Genomic DNA, 9,775 nt, shown 5'->3' on the forward strand with positions numbered 1-9,775 from the left:
GTACGGGTCTTCCTTTCATGAACCGATCTAGGAGGCAGGTCCCCGAGGGGCTGAACCCTTCAGAGAAACCGGAAAGGGGAAGGGGAACTTGAGGGTATTCGAAGAGGACTCGACTCTCTTCCCTATGGCTGAGTGCTGTCCTGGGAACCGAGCTGGCCTCCTTGTTGAGAGTCTCGGGCGGGTCGGGGTGAGCTCCCAGGAGAAAGCTGCAGCCCCCACCCCACCCTCCGACGTTTCTGGCTCTGTGGCCAGAAATGCGTGGCTGTGGACAGCTGTGCAGCCCGTGGTGCCCTGGGCCCAGGTGGGATACAGGATGGGGTCCTGAAGGGACCTGGGAGTTACATGAGGGGTCTTTACAGGCGCATCGTGACCGTTCATGGAAATATCATGAGAAAAAATAGATCAGGGGAAGATTAAGGATCGAATATTTTTTAAAGTTGCCAAATCTTTCAAGAGCTTGTAGCAAGACCCTTGAACTTTCACAGTCGTGCTGAGTCCACGTCACTGATGGTCTCCTGCGGGTCTCGTGGGTCATGGAGGAAGGTGGGGAGAAGGACTCCGCTCTTTCTTCCAGTGACAGATGTCACGTGACATTTCTGTGTGAAGTGAAGACACTTCCCCGCATGTGCGCTTGGGTGTTTCAGGATCGCCAGGAGCCGGAGCCCCGAGACCTGGGTGGGGCGGCTGCAGAAGGGCATGTGGGCAAAGGTCAACAGAGACGCTGGCCGAGGGGGACATGGAGGCCGGGTTATGGGCCTGGAGCCTGACCGGCCAGATGTACCCCCACTTCCCCAAGACCAGCCCTGTGCTGGCCGCATGCAGCTGCGCCAACCAGCCCTGGGGGGTACTGAGGCCCCTGTCCATGGAAAGACAGAAGTCTGAGCTGGGGAGTGAGGGAAGAGCTGCCTTTAGGCAGGTTCTGAGCAAGGGCAATGGTGGGGCACGGCTCCAACCCCCCTGGGGCACCTGGGTTTCACGGTCAATGCTGCTCGCCTGGAAGCTGCCTCAGCCCGAGGATGGTGCCTGAGAGAGGGGGTCAACTCACTGGCCCACCTGAGCTCAGCTGCCCGCCACCCGGCAGTCACCAGGAGACAGATCAGGCCCCTGCCTGGTCAGTGGCTGACGCAGAGTCGACTGCCATATGCCATTTTAATGGAAAGAAGATGGATGCTGTAAAACTGGCAAAAGTCATTTGTGTCTTGCTTTAGAAAGTAGGGAGAGAGATTGATATAAAGAAACCAACAGGGAGATTAGATTATAGGCGGGAATTGGAAAGAGGCACATGAGGGGATTTTGAGATGATTATGAAAAGTGAAAAAAGTGAACGTTAGGTCACTCAGTCGTGTTCGACTCTTTTCGACCCCATGGACTGTGGCCTCCCAGGCTCCTCTGTCCATGGGCGTCTCCAGGCCAGAATACTGGAGTGGGTTACCATTCCCTTCTCCAGGAAATCTTCCCGACCCAGGAATTGAACCTGGATCTCCTGCATTACAGGCAGATTCTTTACCATCTGAGCCACTAAGAAAGCCCTTTTTTTCATCTTTGAGATGATTATGACAACATCTAGTTTCCTGATCTTGATGGTTTTCATGAGTTTCTTTATAATAATTTATTAAGCTGTCAATTAGCTTTACGTATTTTTTGCATATTTCATAATAAAAATGTGAAGTCATAAGAAAGATAATACAGATTTAAGCAATTTCAACAGCTGGGGAGCAGTGACGTCTCTGTACTAGCCTAACATCTCCTTTAAAAATATAAGGTCCTCATTTAAAGAAAAAGGAGAATGTGTGGAAACATTCCTAGTGCCTTCCTAAAATATTTGCAGCTATTTCCTGTGGGGGAAAATGTGTGCTCAGGGCCATACATGGGGCTTCCCAGATGTCTCAGCGGTAAAGAACCTGCCAGCCAGTGCAGGAGACACAGTTCTGATCCCTGGTCGGGAAGATCCCCTGGAGGAGGGCACAGCAGCCCACTCCAGTGTTCTTGCCTGGAGAGTCCCATGGACAGAGGAGGCTGGTGGGCTGCAGCCCACAAGGTCACGCAGAGTCGACCATGATTGAGTGAGCACGCATGCAATGACATAAATAGCTGTGTTCCATTTGCAGATGATTTGCCAGAAGATTCTTTCATGAGCTTAGTGAATCACATGCATTTTTAATGTATTTAGGGGCAAAGAAAGTATTTTCTGACAAAGTTTCAGGAAGGAAACTTGAGGTTTTTCTGGTTTTACCCCCTCATCACCTCCTGCAGCTGTAGCCACGGGACCCCAGGACCTTTGAGACAGAAAATGAGGGAGCAGGACAGTGATCGGAGTGGGTCTCCCCAAAGTTGCAAGAGCCTTAAACTCCCTGGAATCCCCACTGTGGACGGTGGGAGCCTTGGCTTCAACAGTGGCGCTGGTCGACCTGTAACCACAGAGGAGAGACAATGGGCAGGAGGTGGGCGTGGGCACCAGGTCCACCACGGTGGGAGCCCTGCGGGACCCAGATCTGAGCCCACGTGGGTCCCTGCAGCCTGTCCTGTGTCTGTGCTGTCCCGTCTGTCCTGTCCCATGTCTGTCTGTCCTGTCCCGTGTCTGTCTGCCCTGTCCCATGTCTGTCTGCTCTGTCCTGTCCCGTGTCTGTCTGTCCTGTCCTGTCCCGTGTCTGTCTGTCCTTTCCCGTCTCTCCTAGTCCACATCTTTCCTGTCCCGTGTGTGTCCTGCCCCATCGGCTCCTCTCAGAACATGTTCGCTCCTTTGGGGGCGCCCCTTTGGGGACCATCCTGATTCTTGAACGCAGTTCCTGTGATGAAGGCCTGGGCAGACACGCTCTTGCTTCTGCAGGTGTGGAGTGTTAAGCCTTCTGATTGAAATCTTGTGGATTCTCCACCTTTTATGTTTACGGTAACAGATACTCTCAAACCCAAACCTTGAGCATTGACAGTGAGGTCACGTTTGAGTTTGGAAGGTTCCCGAAACTCCAGAGGTGCCTATTTCAACGTCTGTGAAATTCGTTGAAAGTGACTCAGTCTTATTCTCTCCTTCAGCGTCTGAGGTTTTTGTTCAGAGGCAGGAAGCCCGCCGGCTCTCAGGGTCATTCCCCAGACAGCTCTGCCTGGCATTCTAATGTAACAGAGTGGCCTTGGAGTCGGGGTTGCCCCTTTGTAAGTCTGACTGTCAGCCCGGCGCTGGCCCAGTCACCGCTGCCAGGAAGCCTGTTTGGCAGAAACAGCTGCCCTGTGGGCCTGCGGTGTCACCGGGGTGGAGTGGGGGCTGTGGGGGGAGGAGTCTGTCCTTTGTCGCTGGCACAGACGGTCAGGGGCGGGGAGTGTGAGCCCTGGGTGGCTTCCCGGTCCTGGAGGTTTGAGGAGGGAGAGGGTGTGGGGTTGTCTGATCTCCACTGTAAACTCCTTTTTCCCACACCGAGCAAGCGTCATCTCAGGCTTCGTAGAAAAGGTGCTGCTGGATGGTTTGACCGAGGCCGCATCTCTTGCCCCAAGTTGCAGAGCCGCGAGCCGCCGCGAGCCGCCAGCGTCCCTCGCTTGCCCGCCCGCAACCCTCCCAGCACAGAAATTAACGCCGAGAACAGCCGGGGTCGTCATTTCTTGTGAGCGTGCTTCAGTGTCGGTGGAGTCACAGGGCCGGGATGTGGTGCCACCCTGGCCTCTTGTCCGCGGAGCGTCTCCGCCAGGCTGGGTCGCCCACTGCACCCGAGAGCCCCGACACTCACAGATGTTGGGAACTGGGGGCCCGAGACTCAAACCCGCTTCTTGGGACACTGAGGCCAGAGCTCTTCATTGCAGCAGACTGGGGACTATGAGCACGCATGCTAACTCGACTTCTGCCGCGCGTCACCCCGGATGCCGCCAGAAGCCCCGCGTTCCCTGCGTGCTCCGCAGACACCACAGCTCTGTAACTTCGGGAGGCTGGGTGCTTGAGATGTGACTTCGAATTTGTGCTCAACTGCAGTTGTAGCTATGTTTCTGTTAGCTTACCAGGACGTTGTGCCCAGGCCGTTGATATATATAGTTTAATTCCACACCACCTGTTCCTGCTGTGCAGACAGCGGGGGCTCAGGCTGAGCGCCTGGCATGGCCCAGGCTCTAACACATGCCTGAGTGTGGCTCCCCTCTGGCCGAGCACGCACAGCCACGCTCCTGGAGCCACCAGGCTCAGAGACCTACCCCTGTCCCACCACTACTTCTTAAAAGAGCACTCAGCAAACAGGAAAGGGAGAGGCTGCTGGAATATTTCAGAGGCTTGAATTGAAAGGCAACAGAGTTTTAGTGAAGACATCGCCTGTTTGACCCAGAGTAACTGGAAACGGAAGGCCGACAGCGGACCCCAGCTCTCGCCGGGGCGGGGGGTACTCATGGATGCAGCATCCACCCCCGCCTCCTCCCTGTGGGACTGAGTCCCGGGCCCTCCCCTGCATGCCCCTGTCCTGCTTTTGCGTCTGCCCTTCTCTGCATCCTCATTACCTGAGCTATTCCTGTGACCCTGCACCCTCCTCTGCTCCCCGCCTGAGCCCCTGGCAACCGACCCCTCCAGGAAAGTGCTCCGCGCAGCTGCTGTCCACTTACCACGTGTCTTTCCTGAGCTCTTACGTCCCAGCCAGGCACAGACTCCTTAGGGAGCCCCTCCGTCTGTCTCTGTGAATTCCTACTTGGCACAGACACACTATGGACCGCTCCCCAGCCACAAGAAAGACAGAAACAACGCCACTGGCCGCAACAAAGATGGACCTGGAGATGACCATCCTGAGGGAAATAAGTCAAACATCATATCATTCACATGTGGAATCTAAAAAACAGTACAAGTGGACTTATTACAAGAGAGAAAACTGACCCACTGACAACACAGAAAACAACTTGCGGCTGCCAGAGGGGAACGGTTGTGGGGACGGGTGACCAGGAGTCTGGGATTGACGTGCACACACTATCTAAACTAGACAAGTAACAAGGGCCTGCAGGGCAGCACAGGCAGCTCTGCTCAACGCTGCAACGGCCTCCACCGGAGAACGGCCTGGGCGCCCTGGATGCGAGGCGATGAGGCTGCTGGACTGTGTCAGAGGCCTCAATGTTGTGAAACTGAATCACTTTGCTACATACAGTCCTGTAAATCAACTATGCCTGCGTGCATGCCAAGTTGTTTCAATCGTGTCCGACTCGGCAGCCCCATGGACTGGAGCCCGCCAGGTGCCTCAGTCCATGGGATTCTCTAGGCAAGAACACTGGAGTCGGTTGCTATGACCTCCTCCAGGGGATCTTCCTGACCTACATCTTCATAAAGTAAAAATTGAATTTACAAAGTCACTGCTGATTCTGCTCTTCATGTTCCATCAGCAGTGGCTCCACTGCTCTTCAAGGTGAAGATCCTTACCAGGAGGCCGATTGTGATGATCCTTTTTTGCAAATAACATATCTGAAGACAGGCGAGGCTACGAGGTCGCTGGACAGGGTTAGAGGCTGCGGGCCTGGGTGCGGGGAGCAGGGACCCTGCTGCCAGCCGCCGCGTGGCCGTGGCGCCCCCTGTGGTCACTGCAGCTGCTGTCCTGGCCCCCGGGATGGGATGGTGCCCTCTCGCCTCGTGCCCTGATGCCAGCAGCCCTCCTCAAGAGGGGCGGACTTGCTCCCCTTCACTGAGCAGACAAGGAATGTGCTTCCTTCCCGCTTCCTCTTGGCCACGGCGATGGAGCCCTGGAGAAGAGAGACCCCAGGGAGGTCTTGCAGGACCTCCCTTGATTTTCCTAAAAATGAGTTAGAACAGTCCCACCATCCGTTCTCCTTAAACATTCTGTTTTCAGGTCCAGGAAAAGCCCTAGAAATTTCATTTTCTTCTCTAAATCTTACAATACAACGAGTCCACTCTAAACTGTGGCCTACCCACTGGACGACCAGGCACAACCCCTGGAGTCAGGCCCTCAGCTGGCCTTCTGGAGCACAAGGGGCTGCAGACCTGCAGATCCGTGGGAGCTGGGGGGCAGCCGGACTGGGTCAGCACGTGGGGACCATGGGGAGCATGGCCGTCCGAGTCTCAGTCTGGTGCAGCTCTGCGGACCGCCCGTAAGCCCCTTGCTGCCCTGGCGAGACCCTGCAGGGCCGGGGAGCCAGGCGCCCTCGGCTCTGGGTCCTTCGCTCCCGTGACTCGCCCACGGCCAGCACTGCTGCAGCCTCGCAGGGTCAGAGAACAGGAAGGAGATCGGCTCCTGGGGACGATCTAAGCTTTACCTGTGGTTTGGGTGTTTCAAGGACTTCCCTGGTGGCTAAAGAACCCGCTTGCCAGTGCAGGACACCTGGGCTCAATTCCTGGGTCGGGAAGAGCCCCTGGAGAAGGACATGGTAACCCACTCCAGTATTCTTGCCTGGGAAATCCCACCGACGGAGGAGCCTGCAGGGCTGCAGTCCACGGGGTCACAAAGAGACAGACATGACAGCGACGAAACAGCACCACAAGGGCATCTCAAACACCACCCTTCCGCCTCTGGGCTCTGAGAGCTTCTTTGATTTCCTTCTTGTTCCTTACAAGAGTCAGTGTGCTGGGCGGAAGCCAGCCTGCTCTGAGTTCTTCTCGGGACACCTCCATCCCACCTGCCTAACTTTTGGCCTGGCCTGACCTCTCCCGGTTCCCTTTCTCTTCATGTGAAACAGGACAAAGAGCGCCTTCCTCGTGCAGGGAGACGCCACTGGGTGTGGATTTCCTCTTCACTTCCACCCCTGGAGTCAGACACTGAGTCTCGTTGACGCCGGGAGATGTTTCGGAGGCTGCGCTGACACCCTCCGGCCGAAACGCAGAAGGTGAGCGTGGAGCCCCAGCCTTACAGCCTAGAGCTGTCAGAACCTCCTTGCCAATGATGGACATCTAGCTCAGCCCACGGAAGGGACACGAGTTTCCCTGGGAGGCCCTGGGAAAGCAAACGCACTCAGGGAGGCTGGCTGTGGGCGAGCTCCTGTCTGCGTCCTCTCGCAGCTGCCCCGACTCTCAGTCGAAGACGTGGATCTCGGTGGCCTCCATGTCCCGTCATCGGCTCCCCCAGAAAGATGAGCTCCGTCCCCTTCACCAGGCCCCATTCATGGCCTGGGAAACGGCTGTGATCGAGTGGCCTGGGGCAGTGCCCTCCGCCGGGGCCACCCCCGTGGGCTGAGGACACAGCCCCTCACATGCAAAACCCCTCCTGGGGAGGGAGCTGCCCTCCAGTAGTAGGGGGTCTTTGGGAGGGGGTGGGCATGCTGGCCACACAGAGCCGGGGTGCAAGCTGTCGTCACGGCCGTGTTTGAGTCCCTCACGGGCAAATCGCACCTTTAGCTACAAGGGAGCCGAGGTCCTTGGCAGGAAGCAGCGCAGGCGTCTGCTCTCGGGACAGCTGGCAGCTGTTGCTCGCCTCGCCCCCCGCTGGGGTTTCTCATCTCAGGGCAGCAGTCAGGGGATCTTACGAAACTCAATGTGTTTCCTGCAGATTCGCCCGCGGTGCCCTCGTGGGAAGCTGGTTTCCTGGCATTCTTGTGATCACTGGTGCGCAGGAAGCCATTAGCAACCTGGATTGTCCATAAACCGGGAGCGATGGCTTCGGTCCCACTCAGGCTTCTGGGATCTCCCAGCCGGGGCAGCTGGACCTGCGGTGTGGGTTCCATCAGGAGGCTGCGCACTGGGGCTCTCTCTGGGAGGCGTCTCTGGTGTTTGGCTAGAGTTGGAGCTGTTGGCGCTGAAGATTAGTCCCAGAGCCGCCGGTGTGCGCTGTCTGGGCATGACCTTGCCCAGGGCTTTCATCTCAGCAGATGAAGCCTCCTGACCACCCTCTCCCCAACCTTCTGGTCCACGTGCCACCCGGCCCCAGGCTTCATCCTACAGAGATTCCCGCTTCCCAGCCACAGAGCCATGAGAGACACTGCTCCAGACAGAGCTGGGCTGTGTTTGCTGGGTCCTCACCCCGCATCCGAAGCTCCCTGCTGTGGAAGAACTGACCGCCGGAGGGACCTGTGTCCAGGGTTGCGCGCGGGGCAGGCCGGCGGAGTCAGTCCGTGGATTTCAGGCCTGCGGCCGGCCCGCCGCGTCCCAGGGACCCTCGCCTCTCCTTGCCAGCCCTGCCTCCACCCCGCCCCTCTCTCGCGCTGTCCGCTCCATCCAGGATGGCGCGCAGGTTCTGAGCTTGGAAACTGGTCAATGCCTCAGATGACAGGGGCATCTTTGGGGGGAGGTGCCGGGCGTCCCACCCGGCTCAGAGCGGCCCCCAGCATCCCGGGCAGCAGCCCCCGTGCTGGGCAGAGACCCGGTTGGATCTCCAGTCTCCTCCGAACACCCTCCGGGACCTCTGCTTGCCCTGCGCTCAGCTCAGCGACCTTCTCGGTGACCTGGAAGCCCCGCCCGAGGGGTGCTCCTTTCCGCAGCCTGCCGGGCCTGCCACCTGCGCCCTGCACTTGGGGCTGTCCGTCAACCCTGCTTCTGTGACAGAAAGTTGAGCTGGCCACGGCCCCTGCCTGCGCCTGGAGGGCCGCGTGGTGGGTCCCGGGCATCTCGCGCATCCCAGCTCGACCTGCCCCGACCTGCGGATCCAGAGCGCCTTCTGCCCGCCCCGGCTCGTCTCCATCACTGTCCTTGGCACTCACATCCACCTGCGCGTCTCCCTGGTTCATGCCTGTGTCGTGGTGACTGGGTCTGCCCGCTGGGTTCCCAGTAAGAGCGCATCAGTGAACTCAAAGCTGCTCAGTTGTGTCCAACTCTGTGACCCCATGGACTGTACAGTCCATGGAATTCTCCAGGCCAGAATACTATAGCGGGTAGCCTTTCCCTTCTCCAGGGGGTCTTCCCAACCCAGGGATCGAACGCAGGCCTCCCTCATTGCAGGCAGATTTTTTATCAGCTGAGCCCCCGTGTAGCCCACGCGTGCATTTGGGGAGCAGGAACCTAAGCTAGAGTCATGTTCTCTCACAGATCGGAGCCTCTGGAGCGGGGCAGCGTGAGTCCCCCTCTCTGCTGCCCCGTCCTGGGGGTAGGGCCCTTGTCCCACGGAGAGGACCCTCCTTCCCCACCACACCGGTGGCCGCTCTGACGGGGGGTTTCCCCTGTTTGAGTGTTTCTGTGTCTGTCCCTCGTCTCTTTGCTACAGCCTGCGCCAGTGCCCACTGTCTGAGCTGGTACAGGGGTGCGAGCATCTTCTCAACGCCCGGGCGGGAGTGATCCAACTGAGTCTTTTCTGCAGGACCCTCCGTGTCCATGGGGTCCTGGACTTTCCCAGCATGTTTTGGTTTCCGCCTGTTGACTCCCTGCAGCGGTTAGGGTTGGTATCACATTGAGTCTAGAATTCAGTTGACTTTGTAAACACTTAATCCTCCCATTCATAAACATGACATATTCCTACATTTTTAAACAGTTTCTTTAATAGGCTTTGGCACGGATTTATGGTCTTTTCCAAAGATTTTGCATATTTTTCTTAGGTTTTAGATTTTATACACACCCAATCTTTTTTTTTTTAATAAGGACAGTTCTGTTTGTTTCCTTCCCGTCCTCTATGGCATTGGATGTCCTGCTTGTTCTTGGCCTGGATGGTGATTTGTAGGTGGTCAGCCTCTGTTTTTTCTTTTTTCATAAATAGAGTTGGTACTCACAAATGGTTTGTTGAGAATTTTTGAATCTAATTATTACAGTAAACTTAGGACTATTTTTCTGCTTTCTTTATGCCATTTTGAAGATACTACTTTTGGTGTGTAACTGCACCAAATTATCTAATTGAGCAATTTCACAGTTCAAAATGTCAAAAGTTCACAAATGATAGTTTTCGCTTGTATTGCTGGACTG

General features: G+C 56.6%; 1 long non-coding RNA gene across 1 annotated transcript; it reads right to left on the reverse strand.

The window, feature by feature from the left end:
* Positions 1–1,784: 1,784 nt before the first annotated feature.
* Positions 1,785–5,835, reverse strand: LOC148777515 (uncharacterized). The gene is made up of 3 exons (XR_016037936.1): positions 4,832–5,835; positions 4,567–4,743; positions 1,785–2,408 (listed from the first exon to the last, which is right to left on the reverse strand). It is a non-coding gene; the product is annotated as an uncharacterized LOC148777515 (long non-coding RNA).
* Positions 5,836–9,775: the final 3,940 nt, after the last annotated feature.

This window comes from Moschus berezovskii, chromosome 7 (genome assembly GCF_049115385.1).
Source record: "Moschus berezovskii isolate FMDL1 chromosome 7, NW_MosBer_1.0, whole genome shotgun sequence".
Lineage (NCBI taxonomy): Eukaryota > Metazoa > Chordata > Mammalia > Artiodactyla > Moschidae > Moschus > Moschus berezovskii.